Here is a 24,498-nt window from a genome sequence, read left to right as displayed (position 1 = left end):
TATAGTGGGGTTGTCTATAGTGGGGTTGTCTATAGTGGGTTGTCTATAGTGTGGTTGTCTATAGTGTTTACAGTGGGGTTGTCTATAGTGTCTTTAGTGTGGTTGTCTATAGTGTCTATAGTGGCGTTGTCTATAGTGGGGTTGTCTATAGTGTCTATAGTGTGGTTGTCTATAGTGTGGTTGTCTATAGTGGGGTTGTCTGTAGTGGGGTTGTCTATAGTGGGGTTGTCTATAGTGTCTATAGTGTGGTTGTCTATAATGGGGTTGTCTATAGTGGGGTTGTCTATAGTGTCTATAGTGGGGTTGTCTATAGTGTCTATAGTGGGGTTGTCTATAGTGTCTATAGTGGGGTTGTCTATAGTGTCTATAGTGGGGTTGTCTATAGTGTGGTTGTCTATAGTGTCTATAGTGTGGTTGTTTATAGCGTCGTTGTCTATAGCGGGGTTGTCTATAGTGTGGTTGTCTATCGTGGGGTTGTCTATAGTGGGGTTGTCTATAGTGTCTATAATGGGGTTGTCAATAGTGTCTGTAGTGGGGTTGTCTATAGTGTCTATAGTGGGGTTGTCTATTGTGTCTATAGTATGGTTGTTTATAGTGGGGTTGTCTATAGTGTCTATAGTGGGGTTGTCTATAGTGTCTATTGTGGGGTTGTCTATAGTGTCTATAGTGGGGTTGTCTATAGTGTGGTTGTCTATAGTGGGGTTGTCTATAGTGGGGTTGTCTATAGTGTGGTTGTCTATTGTGTCTATAGTGTGGTTGTCTATAGTGTCTATAGTGGGGTTGTCTATTGTGTCTATAGTGTGGTTGTCTATAGTGGGGTTGTCTATAGTGTCTATAGTGGGGTTGTCTATTGTGTCTATAGTATGGTTGTCTATAGTGGGGTTGTCTATAGTGTCTATAGTGGGGTTGTCTATAGTGTCTATAGTGGGGTTGTCTATAGTGGGGTTGTCCATAGTGTCTATAGTGTGGTTGTCTATAGTGTCTATATTGTGGTTGTCTATAGTGTGGTTGTCTATAGTGTGGTTGTCTATAGTGTGGTTGTCTATAGTGTCTATAGTGTGGTTGTCTATAGTGTGGTTGTCTATAGTGTCTATAGTGTGGTTGTCTATAGTGTCTATAGTGTGGTTGTCTATAGCGGGGTTGTCTATAGTGGGGTTGTCTATAGTGTCTATAGTGGGGTTGTCTATAGTGTCTATAGTGGGGTTGTCTATAGTGTCTATAGTGGGGTTGTCTATAGTGTGGTTGTCTATAGTGTGGTTGTCTATAGTGGGGTTGTCTATAGTGTGGTTGTCTATAGTGTGGTTGTCTATAGTGGGGTTGTCTATAGTGTGGTTGTCTATTGTGTCTATAGTGTGGTTGTCTATAGTGTCTATAGTGGGGTTGTCTTTAGTGGGGTTGTCTATAGTGGGGTTGTCTATAGTGTCTATAGTGTGGTTGTCTATAGTGGGGTTGTCTATAGTGTGGTTGTCTATAGTGTCTATAGTGTGGTTGTTTATAGTCGTTGTCTATAGCGGAGTTGTCTATAGTGTGGTTGTCTATAGTGGGGTTGTCTATAGTGGGGTTGTCTATAGTGTCTATAGTGGGGTTGTCTCTAGTGTCTATAGTGTGGTTGTCTATAGTGTCTATAGTGGGGTTGTCTATAGTGTCTATAGTGGGGTTGTCTATTGTTTCTATAGTGGGGTTGTCTATAGTGTCTATAGTGGGGTTATCTATAGTGTCTATAGTGGGGTTGTCTATAGTGTCTATAGTGGGGTTGTCTATAGTGTCTATAGTGGGGTTGTCTATAGTGTGGTTGTCTATAGTGTGGTTGTCTATAGTGGGGTTGTCTATAGTGTGGTTGTCTATAGTGTGGTTGTCTATAGTGGGGTTGTCTATAGTGTGGTTGTCTATAGTGGGGTTGTCTATAGTGTCTATAGTGGGGTTGTCTATAGTGTCTATAGTGGGGTTGTCTATAGTGTCTATAGTGGGGTTGTCTATAGTGTGGTTGTCTATAGTGTCTATAGTGTGGTTGTTTATAGCGTCGTTGTCTATAGTGTGGTTGTCTATCGTGGGGTTGTCTATAGTGGGGTTGTCTATAGTGTCTATAGTGGGGTTGTCTATTGTGTCTATAGTGTGGTTGTCTATAGTGGGGTTGTCTATAGTGTCTATAGTGGGGTTGTCTATAGTGGGGTTGTCTATAATGGGGTTGTCTATAGTGTCTATAGTGTGGTTGTCTATAGTGTCTATAGTGTGGTTGTCTATAGTGTTTTTTTATTTATTTATTTTTTTTATTTCACCTTTATTTAACCAGGTAGGCTAGTTGAGAACAAGTTCTCATTTACAACTGCGACCTGGCCAAGATAAAGCATAGCAGTGTGAGCAGACAACACAGAGTTACACATGGAATAAACAAATTAACAAGTCAATAACACAGTAGAAAACAAAGGGGGAATCTATATACAATGTACAATGTGTGCAAAAGGCATGAGGAGGTAGACGAATAGTTACAATTTTGCAGATTAACACTGGAATGATATATGATCAGATGGTCATGTACAGGTAGAGATATTGGTGTGCAAAAGAGCAGAAAAGTAAATAAATAAAAACAGTATGGGGATGAGGTAGGTGAAAATGGGTGGGCTATTTACCAATAGACTATGTACAGCTGCAGCGATCGGTTAGCTGCTCAGATAGCTGATGTTTGAAGTTGGTGAGGGAGATAAAAGTCTCCAACTTCAGCGATTTTTGCAATTCGTTCCAGTCACAGGCAGCAGAGTACTGGAACGAAAGGCGGCCAAATGAGGTGTTGGCTTTAGGGATGATCAGTGAGATACACCTGCTGGAGCGCGTGCTACGGATGGGTGTTGCCATCGTGACCAGTGAACTGAGATAAGGCGGAGCTTTACCTAGCATGGACTTGTAGATGACCTGGAGCCAGTGGGTCTGGCGACGAATATGTAGCGAGGGCCAGCCGACTAGAGCATACAAGTCGCAGTGGTGGGTGGTATAAGGTGCTTTAGTGACAAAACGGATGGCACTGTGATATACTGCATCCAGTTTGCTGAGTAGAGTGTTGGAAGCCATTTTGTAGATGACATCGCCGAAGTCGAGGATTGGTAGGATAGTCAGTTTTACTAGGGTAAGCTTGGCGGCGTGAGTGAAGGAGGCTTTGTTGCGGAATAGAAAGCCGACTCTTGATTTGATTTTTGATTGGAGGTGTTTGATATGAGTCTGGAAGGAGAGTTTGCAGTCTAGCCAGACACCTAGGTACTTATAGATGTCCACATATTCAAGGTCGGAACCATCCAGGGTGGTGATGCTAGTCGGGCATGCGGGTGCAGGCAGCGATCGGTTGAAAAGCATGCATTTGGTTTTACTAGCGTTTAAGAGGAGTTGGAGGCCACGGAAGGAGTGTTGTATGGCATTGAAGCTTGTTTGGAGGTTAGATAGCACAGTGTCCAATGACGGGCCGAAAGTATATAGAATGGTGTCGTCTGCGTAGAGGTGGATCAGGGAATCGCCCGCAGCAAGAGCAACATCATTGATATACACAGAGAAAAGAGTCGGCCCGAGAATTGAACCCTGTGGTACCCCCATAGAGACTGCCAGAGGACCGGACAGCATGCCCTCCGATTTGACACACTGAACTCTGTCTGCAAAGTAATTGGTGAACCAGGCAAGGCAGTCATCCGAAAAACCGAGGTGTCTATAGTGGGGTTGTCTATATTGTGGTTGTCTATAGTGGGGTTGTCTATAGTGTGGTTGTCTATAGTGCGGTTGTTGTCTATAGTGTCTATAGTGTGGTTGTTTATAGCGTCGTTGTCTATAGCGGGGTTGTCTATAGTGGGGTTGTCTATAGTGGGATTGTCTATAGTGTCTATAGTGTGGTTGTCTATAGTGGGGTTGTCTATAGAGTCTATAGTTTGGTAGTCTATAGTGGTGTTGTCTATAGTGTCTATAGTGTGGTTTTCTATAGTGGGGTTGTCTATAGTGTGGTTGTCTATAGTGGGGTTGTCTATCGTGTCTATAGTGTGGTTGTCTATAGTGGGGTTGTCTATAGGGGGTTGTCTATTGTGTCTATAGTGTGGTTGTCTATAGTGGGGTTGTCTATAGTGTCTATAGTGGGGTTGTCTATAGTGTCTATAGTGGGGTTGTCTATAGTGTCTATAGTGGGGTTGTCTATAGTGTCTATAGTGGGGTTGTCTATAGTGTCTATAGTGGGGTTGTCTATAGTGTCTATAGTGTGGTTGTCTATAGTGGGGTTGTCTATAGTGTCTATAGTGGGGTTGTCTATCGTGTCTATAGTGTGGTTGTCTATAGTGGGGTTGTCTATAATGTGGTTGTCTATAGTGCCGACTCTCCTTCACTGTAGCCGATGTGAGTAAAACATTTAAACGTGTTAACCCTCGCAAGGCTGCAGGCCCAGACGGCATCCCCAGCCGCGCCCTCAGAACATGCGCAGACCAGCTGGCTGGTGTGTTTACAGACATATTCAATCAACCCTTATCCCAGTCTGCTATTCCCACATGCTTCAAGAGGGCCACCTTTGTTCCTGTTCCCAAGAAAGCTAAGGTAACTGAGCTAAACGACTACCGCCCCTTAGCACTCACTTCCGTCATCATGAAGTGCTTTGAGAGACTCGTCAAGGACCATATCAACTCCACCCTACCTGACACCCTAGACCCACTCCAATTTGCTTACCGCCCAAATAGGTCCACAGACGACGCAATCGCAACCACACTGCACACTTCCCTAACCCATCTGGGCAAGAGGAATACCTATGTGAGAATGCTGTTCATCGACTACAGCTCAGCATTTAACACCACAGTACCCTCCAAACTCATCATCAAGCTCGAGACCCTGGGTCTCGACCCCGCCCTGTGCAACTGGGTACTGGACTTCCCGACGGGCCACCCCCAGGTGGTGAGGGTAGGTAACAACATCTCCACCCCGCTGATCCTCAACACTGGGGCCCCACAAGGGTGCGTTCTGAGCCCTCTCCTGTACTCCCTGTTCACCCACGACTGCGTGGCCACGCACGCCTCCAACTCAATCATCAAGTTTGCAGACGACACTACAGTGGTAGGCTTGATTACCAATAACGACGACACGGCCTACAGGGAGGAGGTGAGGGCCCTCGGAGTGTGGTGTCAGGAAAATAACCTCACACTCAACGTCAACAAAACAAAGGAGATGATCGTGGACTTCAGGAAACAGCAGAGGGAGCAGCCCCCCCAAACCACGTCGACGGGACAGCAGTGGAGAAGGTGGTAAGTTTTAAGTTCCTCGGCGTACACATCACGGACAAACTGAATTGGTCCACCCACACAGACAGCGTTGTGAAGAAGGCGGCTTGTCACCAAAAGCACTCACAAACGTCTATAGATGCACAATCGAGAGCATCCTGTCGGGCTGTATCATCGCCTGGTACGACAACTGCTCGGCCCACAACCGTAAGGCTCTCCAGAGGGTAGTGAGGTCTGCACAACGCATCACCGGGGGCATACATGCCCTCCAGGACACCTACACCACCCGATGTCACAGGAAGGCCATAAAGATCATCAAGGACAACGCCCACCCGAGCCACTGCCTGTTCACCCCCCTATCATCCAGAAAGCGAGGTCAGTACAGGTGCATCAAAACAGGGATGCAGGTTTTGCTCGCCTGAGGTAGAGTATCTCATGATAAGCTGAAGACCACACTATTTATCAAGAGAGTTTTCATCTATATTTTTCATAGCTGTCTACATACCACCACAGTGAGCCTGGCACTAAGAACACCGCCATAAGCAAACAGGAAAATGCTTAATCCTACCCTGGGACTAAACACCTCCCTCTGCAACTGGATCCTGGACTTCCTGACGGGCCGCTCCCAGGTGGTAAGGGTAGGCAACAACATCTGCCACGCTGATCCTCAACACGGGGGACCCTCAGGGGTGCATGCTCAGTCCCCTCCTGTACTCCCTGTTCACTCATGACTGCATGGCCAGGCACGACTCCAACACCATCATTAAGTTTGCCGATGACACAACAATGGAAGGCCTGTTCCCCAACAACGATGAGACAGCCTTTAGGGAGGAGGTCACAGACCTGACAGTGTGGTGCCAGAATAACAACTCCCTCAACGTGATCAAGACAAAGAAGATGATTGTGGACTACAGGAAAAAGAGGACCGAGCACGCCCCCATTCTCATCAACGGGGATATAGTGGAGCAGGTTGAGAACTTCAAGTTCCTTGGTGTCCACATCACCAACAAACAAACATGGTCCACGACGAAACCTATTCCCCCTTAGGAGACTGAAAAGATTTGTCCTCAGGGTCCTCAGATCCTCAAAAAGTTCTACAGCTGCACCATCGAGAGCATCCTGACTGGTTGCATCACTGCCTGGTACGGCAACTGCTCGGCCTCTGACCGTAAGGCACTGCAGATGGTAGTGCGAAAGGCCCAGTACATCACCGGGGCAAAGCTTCCTGCCATCCAGGACCTCTATACCAGGCGGTGTCAGAGGAAGGCCCTACAAATTGCCAAAGACTCCAGCCACCTTAGTCATAGACTGTTCTCTCTACTACCACATGGCAAGCGGTACCGGAGCGCCATTGACTCTGTACCGTTACCCTCCTGCAAATAGTCTCACTATTGTTATTTTACTGCTGCTCTTTAATTACTTGTTACTTTAATTTCTTATTCTTATTTGTACTGCATCGTTGGTTAGGGGCTCGTAAGTAAGCATTTCACTGTTGTATTCAGCATTCCACTGTCAGGTCTACTACACCTGATGTATTCGGCACATGTGACTAATACAATTTGATTTGACATTACCAACCCTAACAGATAGGCATCCTTCTTTCCATTCATCAAAGGCGGCCGGTAATTGGGGAGGACAGGCTCATAGTAGTGGCTGGAACGGCATCCAGCACTTCTAACATATGGTTCCTATGTGTCTGACACCATTCTATTCACTCGGTTCCAGCCAATTATAATGAGCCGTTCTCCCCTCAGCTACCTCCTGTGTTCAAAGGCATGGATATCATAGGTTATCAGTCCGAGGACAGGACTCAAGTCATTTCACAGCTGCAATAGAATGGTCGACCACTTGACTGGTACTGTCTCGCACCGTCCTACAGTCCTGCAGTGTCTGACATGCTAGAATTCAAATCGTGCTACAAGTCTTGAATGTAGCATAATGGATAATAAGCCAAAGGTCACAATACACACACACACACACACACACACACACACACACACACACACACACACACACACGCAATTACGGATGATCACAACTGCCGCAATTTGAGTTGCAATATCCTCTACTCACGCACTCTCCTTCTCTCCCATTCGCTGTCGCGCACACACCGGCATCTGACGTTGACTTCAGGCGGTCACGACAATCATCACGCCCGCCCTCTAACCAGACACAGCCTGCCTGCTACAGGTCTACATGGCCTGGGAGGGAAACATGAACCGCTAACCCGGGGATAAAAACACATCTGGACCCGGTCAGAGCTACCAAATCAGCATTTCCCGAGCAAATCCGTGTCCTCACGGCTAACAGCAGAGGCGTTGGATGTCAGATCGGTCGGCCCATTGTAGCCTACGTTATTTACAACCCCCAGCTATAGCATGTGGAGAAGCGGCAAAGAGTCGCAATAACCACACCGCTATTTAATTGATAGGCTACCGGTATACTGTTACTTCAACCATCCTCCATACGTCAAATCAAAGGCTATTCACGTCACATCACAATCATATCTTGGCACATAACGGGAAATGATGTGCTGTGTACTGAGAGGAAGAGATTGCCACAAAATAACAGAAATGTTACTCACTACATTTTGTAATGCAACTTTTTTGTTGTTGTGATTCTTCAAAAGTCAATATGCATCCATATTTCACAGGTAGGGTCAATTAGAGCAGGCTACTATCATTTCTCCGTTATCCATATAAAGACAATGCTGTGTCAGAAATACTTCCATTCTAATAGTTAACCCACTATTCACGTACCGTGTTGTGCAGTTTCCGTTATTTCAGATGGATAATATCTGGGGTTAAAAATAGCTTTTCCCTCTCGTGTCCTTGTAGCTTGACAGTCTGCTTCGCCAAACTGCTGGTGTGTTACTAGCGTTGGTGTCCCTTTGAGGTGAAGAGTAAGGAGAGAGAGGGGGAGCAAACGAGCAACGGAGGGAGAAGAGAAGGGCTGGTTGGTGATTATGGAAACGACTCGTAAAAAAAGGGAATAACAAGGATCTATGTCCTCTAGTGGTAGGTCCAGGGATTTGCATGTACAACCTAACGGTACATTTCCAGTGACCGCAACAGTGTGCGTGTAGCCGAGGAGAAGAGTTGGGAAAAGGGAGGACGTGAAGGCACACCGCATCATCGTGACGATTATTTTAAACCCAGTGACCTTGAGAATAAAGGATCAATCGAGAGACTTGATAGGGACGCCATGGATTACCGTTGACTGGATAGAATAGAATTGGATAGAATAGAATAGAATAGTATAGTATATAATGGGATAGGGTTGAATAGAATGGGATAGAATAGAATAGAATAGTATAGTATATAATGGGATAGGGTTGAATAGAATGGGATAGAATAGAATAGAATGGGATAGAATAGAATAGAATGGATAGGGTTGAATACAATGGGATAGGGTTGAATAGAATGGGATAGGGTTGAATAGAATGGGATAGAATAGAATAGAATGGAATAGAATAGAATGGGATAGGGTTGAATAGAATGGGATAGAATAGAATGGGATAGAATAGAATGGGATAGGGTTGAATAGAATGGGATAGGGTTGAATAGAATGGGATAGAATAGAATGGGATAGGGTTGAATAGAATGGGATAGAATAGAATGGGATCCATGGCGTCCCTATCAAGAGTCTCTCGATTGATCATTTATTCTCAAGGTCACTGGGTTTAAAATAATCGTCACGATGATGCGGTGTGCCTTCACGTCCTCCCTTTTCCCAACTCTTCTCCTCGGCTACACGCACACTGTTGCAGTCACTGGAAATGTTTAATTGCTATATTGTAATTACTTCGCCACCATGGCCTATTTATTTCCTTACTTCCCTTGTCTTACCTCATTTGCACTCACTGTATATAGACTTTTGTTTTCTTTTGTTCTACTGTATTATTGACTGTACGTTTGTTTTACTCCATGTGTAACTCTGTGTTGTTGTATGTGTCAAACTGCTTTGCTTTATCTTGGCCAGGTCACAGTTGTAAATGAGAACATGTTCTCAACTAGCCTACCTGGTTAAATAAATAAAGGTGAAATTAAATAAATATCTATTAGGCACATTATATTATCATTTAACGAGGCAAGTCAGTTAAGAACGAATTCTTATTTACAATGACAGCCTACACCGGCCAAACCCGGATAACGCTGTGCGCCGCCCTATGGGACCCCGAATCACGGCGGGTTGTGATACAGCCCAGATTCGAACCAGGGTGTCTGTAGTGACACCTCTAGAACGGAGATGCAGTGCCTTAGACCGCTGCACCACTCGGGAGCTCCACACCATTGTAGCTTACCGTCACAAATGAAGCATTTCACCCTTCATCATAGAAACAACAGAAAAGGCTTTCCCTGGTGATTTCAACATGTGCATATTGTATATCAGACAGGAATGATAACAGGACCTGACTGTAACACAAGGGTGACCAGTCCGTTAGTGGAATGATAACAGGACCTGACTGGAACACAAGGGTGACCAGTCCGTTAGTGGAATGATAACAGGACCTGACTGTAACACAAGGGTGACCAGTCCGTTAATGGAATGATAACAGGACCTGACTGGAACACAAGGGTGACCAGTCCGTTAGTGGAATGATAACAGGATCTGACTGGAACACAAGGGTGATCAGGCCGTTAATGGAATGATAACAGGACCTGACTGGAACACAAGGGTGACCAGTCCGTTAGTGTCATGATAACAGAACAAGACTGGAACACAAGGGTGACCAGGCCGTTAATGGAATGATAACAGGACCTGACTGGAACACAAGGGTGACCAGTCCGTTAGTGTCATGATAACAGAACAAGACTGGAACACAAGGGTGATCAGTCCGTTAGTGGAATGATAACAGGACCTGACTGGAACACAAGGGTGACCAGTCCGTTAATGGAATGATAACAGGACTGGAACACAAGGGTGACCAGTCCGTTAATGGAATGATAACAGGACAAGACTGGAACGCAAGGGTGGTCAGTCCGTTAATGGAATGATAACAGGACAAGACTGGACACAAGGTTGATCAGTCCGTTAATGGAATGATAACAGGACAAGACTGGAACACAAGGGTGATCAGTCTGTTAAGTATGATAACAAGACTGGAACACAAGGGTGGTCAGTCTGTTAATGGAATGATAACAGGACAAGACTGGAACACAAGGGTGATCAGCCCGTTAATGGAATCTGTCTGTTCATCAGCAAGGCAAGCACAGATTGTGCACTAGAGGTTCCCGGGAGACAGGAGCTGACAGTAACCATGAAACACCAGTCCAGGAACATATTTAGTTTTCCTTCTTCTCTGTGCTACAGCCACCATTTGAACAGCGGAAGGAGATGATAGTGGCTGGTGGGTTATAGTGGTATCCAGACCGTACTACACTTGGCGGGTGTCCAAGTTAGTCAAGTGTAAGGCAGCCATCTGTGCCTAGTGTGGGGCCACCATCTCTGCAGCTGAGCAGGGCTGGAACTACAACTGAAAGAACTGGCGGCGTCCCGAGTGGCACAGAGGTCTAAAACACTGCATCACAGTGCTAGAGGCGTCACTACAGACCCGGGTTCGATCCCTGGGCTGTGTTGCAGCCGGCAGCGACCAGAAGACCCATGAGGTGGTGCACAATTGGCCCAACGTCTTCCGGGTTAGGGGAGGGTTTGGCCCAGCGTCAAACCTACCTCATCCCCATACTGGTATTTATTTATTTATTTTGCTCCTTTGCACCCCAGTATCTCTACCTGCACATTCATCTTCTGCCGATCTACCATTCCAGTGTTTAATTGCTATATTGTAATAACTTCACCACCACGGCCTATTTATTTCCTTAACTTACCTCATTTGCACTCACTGTATATAGACTTTTGTTTTCTTTTGTTCTACTGTATTATTGACTGTATGTTTGTTTTACTCCATGTGTAACTCTGTGTTGTTGTATGTGTCGAACTGCTTTGCTTTATCTTGGCCAGGTCGCAGTTGTAAATGAGAACTTGTTCTCAACTAGCCTACCTGGTTAAATAAAGGTGTTCTCAACTAGCCTACCTGGTTAAATAAAGGTGAAATAAGTAAAGGTGAAATAAAAAATTACAAAATTAAACTGACCTGTACTAATGACCTGTACTACTGACCAGTACTACCACTACTGACCTGTACTACTGACCTGTACTACTGACCTGTACTACCACTACTGACCTGTACTACTGACCTGTACTACTGACCTGTACTACTGACCTGTACTACTGACCTGTACTACTGACCTGTACTAATGACCTGTACTAATGACCTGCACTACTGACCTGTACTACTGACCTGTACTAATGACCTGCACTACTGACCTGTACTACTGACCTGTACTAATGACCTGCACCACTACTACTGACCTGTACTACTGACCTGTACTACTGACCTGTACTACCACTACTGACCTGTACTACTGACCAGTACTACCACTACTGACCTGTACTACTGACCTGCACTACTGACCTGTACTACTGACCTGCACTACTGACCTGTACTACTGACCTGTACTAATGACCTGTACTACTGACCAGTACTACCACTACTGACCTGCACTACTGACCTGTACTACTGACCTGTACTAATGACCTGTACTACTGACCAGTACTACCACTACTGACCTGTACTACTGACCTGTACTAATGACCTGTACTACTGACCAGTACTACCACTACTGACCTGTACTACTGACCTGCACTACTGACCTGTACTACTGACCTGCACCACTACTACTGACCTGTACTACTGACCTGTACTACTGACCTGTACTACCACTACTGACCTGTACTACTGACCTGTACTACTGACCTGTACTACTGACCTGTACTTCTGACATGTACTACCACTACTGACCTGTACTACTGACCTGTACCACTGACCTGTACTACTGACCTGTACTACTACTACTGACCTGTACTACTGACCTGTTCTACTGACCTGTACTACTACTACTGACCTGTACTACTGACCTGTACTACTGACCTGTACTACTGACCTGTACTTCTGACCTGCACTACTGACCTGTACTACTGACCTGCACTACTGACCTGTACTACTGACATGTACTACCACTACTGACCTGTACTACTGACCTGTACTTCTGACATGTACTACCACTACTGACCTGTACTTCTGACATGTACTACCACTACTGACCTGCACTACTGACCTGTACTTCTGACATGTACTACCACTACTGACCTGTACTACTGACCTGTACCACTGACCTGTACTACTGACCTGTACTACTACTACTGACCTGTACTACTGACCTGTTCTACTGACCTGTACTACTACTACTGACCTGTACTACTGACCTGTACTACTGACCTGTACTACTGACCTGTACTACTGACCTGCACTACTGACCTGTACTACTGACCTGCACTACTGACCTGTACTACTGACCTGTACTAATGACCTGTACTACTGACCAGTACTACCACTACTGACCTGCACTACTGACCTGTACTACTGACCTGTACTAATGACCTGTACTACTGACCAGTACTACCACTACTGACCTGTACTACTGACCTGTACTAATGACCTGTACTACTGACCAGTACTACCACTACTGACCTGTACTACTGACCTGCACTACTGACCTGTACTACTGACCTGCACCACTACTACTGACCTGTACTACTGACCTGTACTACTGACCTGTACTACCACTACTGACCTGTACTACTGACCTGTACTACTGACCTGTACTACTGACCTGTACTTCTGACATGTACTACCACTACTGACCTGTACTACTGACCTGTACCACTGACCTGTACTACTGACCTGTACTACTACTACTGACCTGTACTACTGACCTGTTCTACTGACCTGTACTACTACTACTGACCTGTACTACTGACCTGTACTACTGACCTGTACTACTGACCTGTACTACTGACCTGTACTTCTGACATGTACTACCACTACTGACCTGTACTACTGACCTGTACCACTGACCTGTACTACTGACCTGTACTACTACTACTGACCTGTACTACTGACCTGTGCTACTGACCTGTACTACTACTACTGACCTGTACTACTGACCTGTTCTACTGACCTGTACTACTGACCTGTACCACTGACCTGCACTACTACTACTGACCTGTACTACTGACCTGTACTACCACTACTGACCTGTACTACTGACCTGTTCTGCTGACCTGTACTACTGACCTGTACTACTGACCTGCACTAATGACCTGTACTACTGACCTGCACTACTACTACTGACCTGTACTACTGACCAGTACTACCACTACTGACCTGTACTACTGACCTGTACTACCACTACTGACCTGTACTACTGACCTGTACTACTGACCTGTACTACTGACCTGTACTTCTGACATGTACTTCCACTACTGACCTGTACTACTGACCTGTACTACTGACCTGTACTACCACTACTGACCTGTACTACTGACCTGTACTACTGACCTGTACTACCACTACTGACCTGTACAACTGACCTGTACTTCTGACATGTACTTCCACTACTGACCTGTACTACTGACCTGTACTACTGACCTGTACTACCACTACTGACCTGTACTACTGACCTGTACTACTGACCTGTACTACCACTACTGACCTGTACTACTGACCTGTACTACTGACCTGTACTACCACTACTAACCTGTACTACTGACCTGTACTACTGACCTGTACTACCACTACTGACCTGTACTACTGACCTGTACTACTGACCTGTACTACTGACCAGTACTACCACTACTGACCTGTACTACTGACCTGTACTACTGACCAGTACTACCACTACTGACCTGTACTACTGACCTGTACTACTGACCTGTACTACCACTACTGACCTGTACTACTGACCTGAACTGCTAACCTGTACTACTGACCTGTACTACTACTACTGACCTGTACTACTGACCTGTTCTACTGACCTGTACTACTACTACTGACCTGTACTACTGACCTGTTCTACTGACCTGTACTACTGACCTGTACTACTGACCTGTTCTACTGACCTGTTCTACTGACCTGTACTACTGACCTGTACTTCTGACCTGTTCTACTGACCTGTTCTACTGACCTGTACTACTGACCAGTACTACCACTACTGACCTGTACTACTGACCTGCACTACTGACCTGTACTACTGACCTGCACCACTACTACTGACCTGTACTACTGACCTGTACTACTGACCTGTACTACCACTACTGACCTGTACTACTGACCTGTACTACTGACCTGTACTACCACTACTGACCTGTACTACTGACCTGTACTACTGACCTGTACTACCACTACTGACCTGTACTACTGACCTGTACTACTGACCTGTACTACCACTACTGACCTGTACTACTGACCTGTACTACTGACCTGTACTACTGACCTGTACTACCACTACTGACCTGTACTACTGACCTGTACTACTGACCTGTACTACTGACCTGTACTACCACTACTGACCTGTACTACTGACCTGTACTACTGACCTGTACTACCACTACTGACCTGTACTACTGACCTGTACTACTGACCAGTACTACCACTACTGACCTGTACTACTGACCTGTACTACTGACCTGTACTACCACTACTGACCTGTACTACTGACCTGTACTACTGACCTGCACTACTACTACTGACCTGTACTACTGACCAGTACTACCACTACTGACCTGTTCTACTGACCTGTACTACTACTACTGACCTGTACTACTGACCTGTTCTACTGACCTGTACTACTGACCTGTACTACTGACCTGTTCTACTGACCTGTTCTACTGACCTGTACTACTGACCTGTACTTCTGGCCTGTTCTCCTGACCTGTTCTACTGACCTGTACTACTGACCTGTGCTACTGACCTGTTCTACTGACCTGTTCTACTGACCTGTACTACTGACCTGCACTCCTACTACTGACCTGTATTACTGACCAGTACTACCACTACTGACCTGTACTACCACTACTGACCTGTACTACTGACCTGTACTACTGACCTGTACTACTGACCTGTACTTCTGACATGTACTACCACTACTGACCTGTACTACTGACCTGTACTACTGACCTGTACTACTGACCTGTACTACTACTACTGACCTGTACTACTGACCTGTTCTACTGACCTGTACTACTACTACTGACCTGTACTACTGACCTGTACTACTGACCTGTACTACTGACCTGTACTTCTGACCTGTTCTACTGACCTGTACTACTGACCTGTACTACTGACCTGTTCTACTGACCTGTACTACTGACCTGTACCACTGACCTGCACTACTACTACTGACCTGTACTACTGACCTGTACTACTGACCTGTACTACCACTACTGACCTGTACTACTGACCTGTACTACTGACCTGTACTACCACTACTGGCCTGTACTACTGACCTGTTCTACCACTACTGACCTGTACTACTGACCTGTACTACTGACCTGTACTACCACTACTGACCTGTACTACCACTACTGACCTGTACAACTGACCTGTACTACTGACCTGTACTACTGACCTGTACTACTGACCTGTACTAATGACCTGTACTACCACTACGGACCTGTACTACTGACCTGTACTGCTGACCTGTACTAATGACCTGTACTACCACTACTGACCTGTACTACTGACCTGTACTACTGACCTGTACTACTGACCTGCACTACTGACCTGTACTACCACTACTGACCTGTACTACTGACCTGTACTACCACTACTGACCTGCACTACTGACCTGTACTACCACTACTGACCTGTACTACCACTACTGACCTGTACTACCACTACTGACCTGCACTACTACTACTGACCTGTACTACCACTACTGACCTGCACTACTGACCTGTACTACCACTACTGACCTGCACTACTACTACTGACCTGTACTACCACTACTGACCTGTACTACTGACCTGTACTACCACTACTGACCTGTACTACTGACCTGTACTACCACTACTGACCTGTACTACTGACCTGTACTACTACTACTGACCTGTACTACCACTACTGACCTGTACTACTACTACTGACCTGTACTACCACTACTGACCTGCACTACTGACCTGTACTACCACTACTGACCTGATTCCTTTCCACGCTCACATGTGTCATAGCGAGCAATGGGCGGAGAGAGAGGGGCACAGTATAGACAGGTCAGCCACCAGTCAGAACCGTGCACTTAGCCAATCAGAAGACGTATTTCTCTATTTGTTGGTTTGCAGTATCTGGTAATGTCAGTAAAGCAGGGTTTGGAAATGATGCAGACAATTACATTGATGGAAGTAACAATCTCCCTGCAATATTAAAGCTGCTACCCCCCTGTTTTAAACACATGATGTTGGTGTTTCCATTATTTTGGCAGTTACCTGCATGTAATGTGCAGCTGTGACATATGACCGTCACATATGTTCGTATCCCTCCCCGTTTCACTTTGTTTTCTTCCGTTTGGTGCCTAATGAACACGCCCCCTGTTTCATCATTAAAGAAGACTTGATAAAGAGTAACTGTTGGGTTCTAGAGGATAGAACATTGTCACGGTGCCCATCTAGAGTTAGAGCGTTGGACTAGTAACCGGAAGGTTGCAAGTTCAAACCCCGAGCTGACAAGGTACGAATCTGTCGTTCTGCCCCTGAACAGGCAGTTAACCCACTGTTCCTAGGCCGTCATTGAAAATAAGAATTTGTTCTTAACTGACTTGCCTAGTTAAATAAAGGTAAAATAAAATAAAATAAAATCTCTATGGGTTATGAATGTGTTATGAGGTTCTTATGTAGGTGCCCATCTCTATGGGTTATGAATGTGTTATGAGGTTCTTATGTAGGTACCCACCTCTATGGGTTATGAATGTGTTATGAGGTTCTTATGTAGGTGCCCATCTCTATGGGTTATGAATGTGTTATGAGGTTCTTATGTAGGTGCCCATCTCTATGGGTTATGAATGTGTTATGAGGTTCTTATGTAGGTGCCCATCTCTATGGGTTATGAATGTGTGGTTGTCTATAGTGGGGTTGTCTATCGTTTCTATAGTGGTGTTGTCTATAGTGGTGTTGTCTATAGTGTGGTTGTCTATAGTGGTGTTGTCTATAGTGTGGTTGTCTATAGTGGGGTTGTCTATAATGTGGTTGTCTATAGTGCCGACTCTCCTTCACTGTAGCCGACGTGAGTAAAACATTTAAACGTGTTAACCCTCGCAAGGCTGCAGGCCCAGACGGCATCCCCAGCCACGCCCTCAGAACATGCGCAGACCAGCTGGCTGGTGTGTTTACAGACATATTCAATCAACCCTTATCCCAGTCTGATATTCCTACATGCTTCAAGAGGGCCACCTTTGTTCCTGTTCCCAAGAAAGCTAAGGTAACTGAGCTAAACTTCCGTCATCATGAAGTGCTTTGAGAGACTCGTCAAGGACCATATCACCTCCACCCTACCTGACACCCTAGACCCACTCCAATTTGCTTACCGCCCAAATAGGTCCACAGACGACGCAATCGCAACCACACTGCACACTGCCCTATCCCATCTGGGCAAGGGGAATACCTATGCGAGAATGCTGTTCATCGACTACAGCTCAGCATTTAACACCATAGTACCCTCCAAACTCATCATCAAGCTCGAGACCCTGGGTCTTGACCCCGCCCTGTGCAACTGGGTACTGGACTTCCCGACGGGCCGCCCCCAGGTGGTGAGGGTAGGTAACAACATCTCCACCCCGCTGATCCTCAACACTGGGGCCCCACAAGGGGTGCGTTCTGAGCCCTCTCCTGTACTCCCTGTTCACCCACGACTGCGTGGCCACGCACGCCTCCAACTCAATCATCAAGTTTGCAGACGACACTACAGTAGTAGACTTGATTACCAATAACGACGAGACGGCCTACAGGGAGGAGGTGAGGGCCCTCGGAGTGTGGTGTTAGGAAAATAACCTCACACTCAACGTCAACAAAACAAATGAGATGATCGTGGACTTCAGGAAACAGCAGAGGGAGCAGCCCCCCCATCCACGTTGACGGGACAGCAGTGGAGAAGGTGGTAAGTTTTAAGTTCCTCGGCGTACACATCACGGACAAACTGAATTGGTCCACCCACACAGACAGCGTTGTGAAGAAGCGGCTTGTCACCAAAAGCACTCACAAACGTCTACAGATGCACAATCGAGAGCATCCTGTCGGGCTGTATCACCGCCTGGTACGACAACTGCTCCGCCCACAACCGTAAGGCGCTCCAGAGGGTAGTGAGGTCTGCACAACGCATCACCGGGGGCACACTACATGCCCTCCAGGACACCTACACCACCCGATGTCACAGGAAGGCCATAAAGATCATCAAGGACAACAACCACCCGAGCCAGTGCCTGTTCACCCCCCTATAATCCAGAAAGCGAGGTCAGTACAGGTGCATCAAAACAGGGATGCAGGTTTTGCTCGCCTGAGGTAGAGTATCTCATGATAAGCTGAAGACCACACTATTTATCAAGAGAGTTTTCATCTATATTTTTCATAGCTGTCTACATACCACCACAGTGAGCCTGGCACTAAGAACACCGCTATAAGCAAACAGGAAAATGCTTACTCCTACCCTGGGACTAAACACCTCCCTCTGCAACTGGATCCTTGACTTCCTGACGGGCCGCTCCCAGGTGGTAAGGGTAGGCAACAACATCTGCCACGCTGATCCTCAACACGGGGGACCCTCAGGGGTGCATGCTCAGTCCCCTCCTGTACTCCCTGTTCACTCATGACTGCATGGCCAGGCACGACTCCAACACCATCATTAAGTTTGCCGATGACACAACAATGGAAGGCCTGTTCCCCAACAACGATGAGACAGCCTTTAGGGAGGAGGTCACAGACCTGGCAGTGTGGTGCCAGAATAACAACTCCCTCAACGTGATCAAGACAAAGAAGATGATTGTGGACTACAGGAAAAAGAGGACCAGCACGCCCCCATTCTCATCAACGGGGATATAGTAGATGCTTGTTCTAGGTCCCAAGAAACAAAGAGACATTCTGTTGAATCTGACAATTAATCTTAATGGTTGTACAGTCGTCTCAAATAAAACTGTGAAGGACCTCGGCGTTACTCTGGACCCTGATCTCTCTTTTGAAGAACATATCAAGACCATTTCAAGGACATCTTTTTTCCATCTACGTAACATTGCAAAAATCAGAAACTTTCTGTCCAAAAATGATGCAGAAAAATTAATCCATGCTTTTGTCACTTCTAGGTTAGACTACTGCAATGCTCTATTTTCCGGCTACCCGGATAAAGCACTAAATAAACTTCAGTTAGTGCTAAATACGGCTGCTAGAATCCTGACTAGAACCAAAAAATTTGATCATATTACTCCAGTGCTAGCCTCTCTACACTGGCTTCCTGTCAAAGCAAGGGCTGATTTCAAGGTTTTACTGCTAACCTACAAAGCATTACATGGGCTTGCTCCTACCTATCTCTCTGATTTGGTCCTGCCGTACATACCTACACATACGCTACGGTCACAAGACGCAGGCCTCCTAATTGTCCCTAGAATTTCTAAGCAAACAGCTGGAGGCAGGGCTTTCTCCTATAGAGCTCCATTTTTATGGAACGGTCTGCCTACCCATGTCAGAGACGCAAACTCGGTCTCAACCTTTAAGTCTTTACTGAAGACTCATCTCTTCAGTGGGTCATATGATTGAGTGTAGTCTGGCCCAGGAGTGTGAAGGTGAACGGAAAGGCTCTGGAGCAACGAACCGCCCTTGCTGTCTCTGCCTGGCCGGTTCCCCTCTTTCCACTGGGATTCTCTGCCTCTAACCCTATTACAGGGGCTGGGTCACTGGCTTACTGGGGCTCTCTCATGCCGTCCCTGGAGGGGGTGCGTCACCTGAGTGGGTTGATTCACTGTTGTGGTCATCCTGTCTGGGTTGGCGCCCCCCTTGGGTTGTGCCGTGGCGGAGATCTTTGTGGGCTATACTCAGCCTTGTCTCAGGATGGTAAGTTGGTGGTTGAAGATATCCCTCTAGTGGTGTGGGGGCTGTGCTTTGGCAAAGTGGGTGGGGTTATATCCTTCCTGTTTGGCCCTGTCCGGGGTGACCTCGGATGGGGCCACAGTGTCTCCTGACCCCTCCTGTCTCAGCCTCCAGTATTTATGCTGCAGTAGTTTATGTGTCGGGGGCTGGGGTCAGTTTGTTATATCTGGAGTACTTCTCCTGTCCTATTCGGTGTCCTGTGTGAATCTAAGTGTGCGTTCTCTAATTCTCTCCTTCTCTCTTTCTTTCTCTCTCTCGGAGGACCTGAGCCCTAGGACCTGAGCTCCAGGACTACCTGACATGATGACTCCTTGCTGTCCCCAGTCCACCTGGCCATGCTGCTGTTCCAGTTTCAACTGACCTGAGCCCTAGGACCATGCCCCAGGACTACCTGACATGATGACTCCTTGCTGTCCCCAGTCCACCTGGCCATGCTGCTGCTCCAGTTTCAACTTCCACCTGACTGTGCTGCTGCTCCAGTTTCAACTGTTCTGCCTTATTATTATTCGACCATGCTGGTCATTTATGAACATTTGAACATCTTGGCCATGTTCTGTTATAATCTCCACCCGGCACAGCCAGAAGAGGACTGGCCACCCCACACAGCCTGGTTCCTCTCTAGGTTTCTTCCTAGGTTTTGGCCTTTCTAGGGAGTTTTTCCTAGCCACCGTGCTTCTACACCTGCATTGCTTGCTGTTTGGGGTTTTAGGCTGGGTTTCTGCACAGCACTTTGAGATATCAGCTGATGTACGAAGGGCTATATAAATAAATTTGATTTGATTTGATTTGATAGTGGAGCAGGTTGAGAACTTCAAGTTCCTTGGTGTCCACATCACCAACAAACAAACATGGTCCACGTCGAAACCTATTCCCCCTTAGGAGACTGAAAAGATTTGTCCTCAGGGTCCTCAGATCCTCAAAAAGTTCTACAGCTGCACCATCGAGAGCATCCTGACTGGTTGCATCACTGCCTGGTACGGCAACTGCTCGGCCTCTGACCGTAAGGCACTACAGATGGTAGTGCGAAAGGCCCAGTACATCACCGGGGCAAAGCTTCCTGCCATCCAGGACCTCTATACCAGGCGGTGTCAGAGGAAGGCACTACAAATTACCAAAGACTCCAGCCACCTTAGTCATAGACTGTTCTCTACTACCACATGGCAAGCGGTACCGGAGCGCCATTGACTCTGTACCGTTACCCTCCTGCAAATAGTCTCACTATTGTTATTTTACTGCTGCTCTTTAATTACTTGTTACTTTAATTTCTTATTCTTATGTGTACTGCATCGTTGGTTAGGGGCTCGTAAGTAAGCATTTCACTGTTGTATTCAGCATTCCACTGTAAGGTCTACTACACCTGATGTATTCGGCACATGTGACTAATACAATTTGATTTGACATTACCAACCCTAACAGATAGGCATCCTTCTTTCCATTCATCAAAGGCGGCCGGTAATTGGGGAGGACAGGCTCATAGTAGTGGCTGGAACGGCATCCAGCACTTCTAACATATGGTTCCTATGTGTCTGACACCATTCTATTCACTCGGTTCCAGCCAATTATAATGAGCCGTTCTCCCCTCAGCTACCTCCTGTGTTCAAAGGCATGGATATCATAGGTTATCAGTCCGAGGACAGGACTCAAGTCATTTCACAGCTGCAATAGAATGGTCGACCACTTGACTGGTACTGTCTCGCACCATCCTACAGTCCTGCAGTGTCTGACATGCTAGAACTGACCTGTACAACTGACATGTACTACCACTACTGACCTGTACTACTGACCTGTACTACCACTACTGACCTGTACTACTGACCTGTACTACTGACCTGTACTACTGACCTGTACTACCACTACTGACCTGTACTACTGACCTGTACTACTGACCTGTACTACTGACCTGTACTACCACTACTGACCTGTACTACTGACCTGTACTACCACTACTGACCTGTACTACTGACCTGTACTACTGACCTGTACTACAACTACTGACCTGTACTACTGACCTGTACTACCACTACTGACCTGTACTACTGACCTGTACTACTGACCTGTACTACTGACCTGTACTTCTGACCTGCACTACTGACCTGTACTACTGACCTGTACTACCACTACTGACCTGTACTACTGACCTGTACTACCACTACTGACCTGTACTACTGACCTGTACTACTGACCTGTACTACCACTACTGACCTGTACTACTGACCTGTACTACTGACCTGTACTTCCACTACTGACCTGTACTACTGACCTGTACTACTGACCTGTACTACAACTACTGACCTGCACTACTGACCTGCACTACTGACCTGTACTACTGACCTGCACAACTACTACTGACCTGTACTACTGACCTGTACTACCACTACTGACCTGCACTACTGACCTGCACTACTGACCTGTACTACTGACCTGCACAACTACTGCTGACCTGTACTACTGACCTGTACTACCACTACTGACCTGTACTACTGACCTGTACTACTGACCTGTACTACCACTACTGACCTGTACTACTGACCTGTACTACTGACCTGTACTACTGACCTGTACTGCCACTACTGACCTGTACTACTGACCTGTACTACTGACCTGTACTACCACTACTGACCTGCACTACTGACCTGCACTACTGACCTGTACTACTGACCTGCACAACTACTACTGACCTGTACTACTGACCTGTACTACCACTACTGACCTGCACTACTGACCTGCACTACTGACCTGTACTACTGACCTGCACAACTACTACTGACCTGTACTACTGACCTGTACTACCACTACTGACCTGCACTACTGACCTGCACTACTGACCTGTACTACTGACCTGTACTACCACTACTGACCTGTACTACTGACCTGTACTACCACTACTGACCTGTACTACTACTACTGACCTGTACTACCACTACTGACCTGCACTACTACTACTGACCTGTACTACCACTACTGACCTGCACTACTGACCTGTACTACCACTACTGACCTGATTCCTTTCCACGCTCACATGTGTCATAGCGAGCAATGGGCGGAGAGAGAGGGGCACAGTATAGACAGGTCAGCCACCAGTCAGAACCGTGCACTTGGCCAATCAGAAGACGTATTTCTCTATTTGTTGGTTTGCAGTATCTGGTAATGTCAGTAAAGCAGGGTTTGGAAATGATGCAGACAATTACATTGATGGAAGTAACAATCTCCCCGCAATATTAAAGCTGCTACCCCCCTGTTTTAAACACATGATGTTGGTGTTTCCTTTATTTTGGCAGTTACCTGCATGTAATGTGCAGCTGTGACATATGACCGTCACATATGTTCGTATCCCTCCCTGTTTCACTTTGTTTTCTTCCGTTTGGTGCCTAATGAACACGCCCCCTGTTTCATCATTAAAGAAGACTTGATAAAGAGTAACTGTTGGGTTCTAGAGGATAGAACATTGTCACGGTGCCCATCTCTATGGGTTATGAATGTGTTATGAGGTTCTTATGTAGGTACCCACCTCTATGGGTTATGAATGTGTTATGAGGTTCTTATCTAGGTGCCCACCTGTATTTGTACTGTATGTTGTCCAGCTCCTGGTAGCTGATTCCCAGGTTGATACCGATGGATCTACACGGAGATGGCCAGCGGGTTCGCCTCTGACAGGTACCCGCTCTCTGTGTCGCACAGGTTCCGCGGAGGGTACTGGGGCTGCTCCCAGTCCATACCAACGTTCTCTGAGTTCCTGGATAGGAGGAGAAAGAAAAGAGTGATGAGGAGAGGAGGAGGAGGAGGAGGATGAGGAGGAGGAGGAGGAGAGGAGGTTGAGGAGGAGGAGGAGCAGGAGGAGGAGGAGGAGGAGGAGGGGAGGGGAGGGGAGGAGAAGGAGAGTAGAGGAGAGGAGAAGGAGAGGAGGAAGGTGAGGAGAGGAGGAGAAGGAGAGGAGGAGAGGAGAGGAGGGGGAGGGAGAGGAGGAGGAGGAGGAGCGGAGGAGAGGAGGAAGAGGAGAGGACAAGGAGAGTTTTAGGAGAGGAGAAGGAGAGGAGGATTAGAGGAGAAGGAGAAGGAGAGGAGTAGGAGAGGAGGAGGAGGAGGAGGAGGAGGAGAGGACAAGGAGAGTTTTAGGAGAGGAGGAGAAGGAGAGGAGGATAGGAGTAGGAGAGGAGGAGAGGCGAAGGAGAGTTTTATGAGAGGAGGGGAGATTACCAGTTCTGACCACTAGGTGGTGCTACAGACGTTGATTGCCTCAGACAGTACTGGGTAC

General features: G+C 46.7%; 1 protein-coding gene across 1 annotated transcript in view; it reads right to left on the bottom strand.

The window, feature by feature from the left end:
• slc25a22a (solute carrier family 25 member 22a) overlaps positions 1-8,178 on the bottom strand; it is an 87,576-nt gene extending 79,398 nt beyond the window's left edge. Inside the window, exon 1 of the mRNA XM_042301980.1 lies at positions 7,985-8,178. The gene's annotated coding sequence lies outside the window, so the exon portion shown is untranslated. The remainder of the gene's footprint in view (positions 1-7,984) is intronic.
• Between the last annotated feature and the right edge of the window lie 16,320 nt (positions 8,179-24,498).

The sequence above is a fragment of the Oncorhynchus tshawytscha genome, linkage group LG19 (genome assembly GCF_018296145.1).
Source record: "Oncorhynchus tshawytscha isolate Ot180627B linkage group LG19, Otsh_v2.0, whole genome shotgun sequence".
Classification (NCBI taxonomy): Eukaryota; Metazoa; Chordata; class Actinopteri; order Salmoniformes; family Salmonidae; genus Oncorhynchus; species Oncorhynchus tshawytscha.
This window is presented reverse-complemented; position numbering and strand designations above follow the sequence as displayed.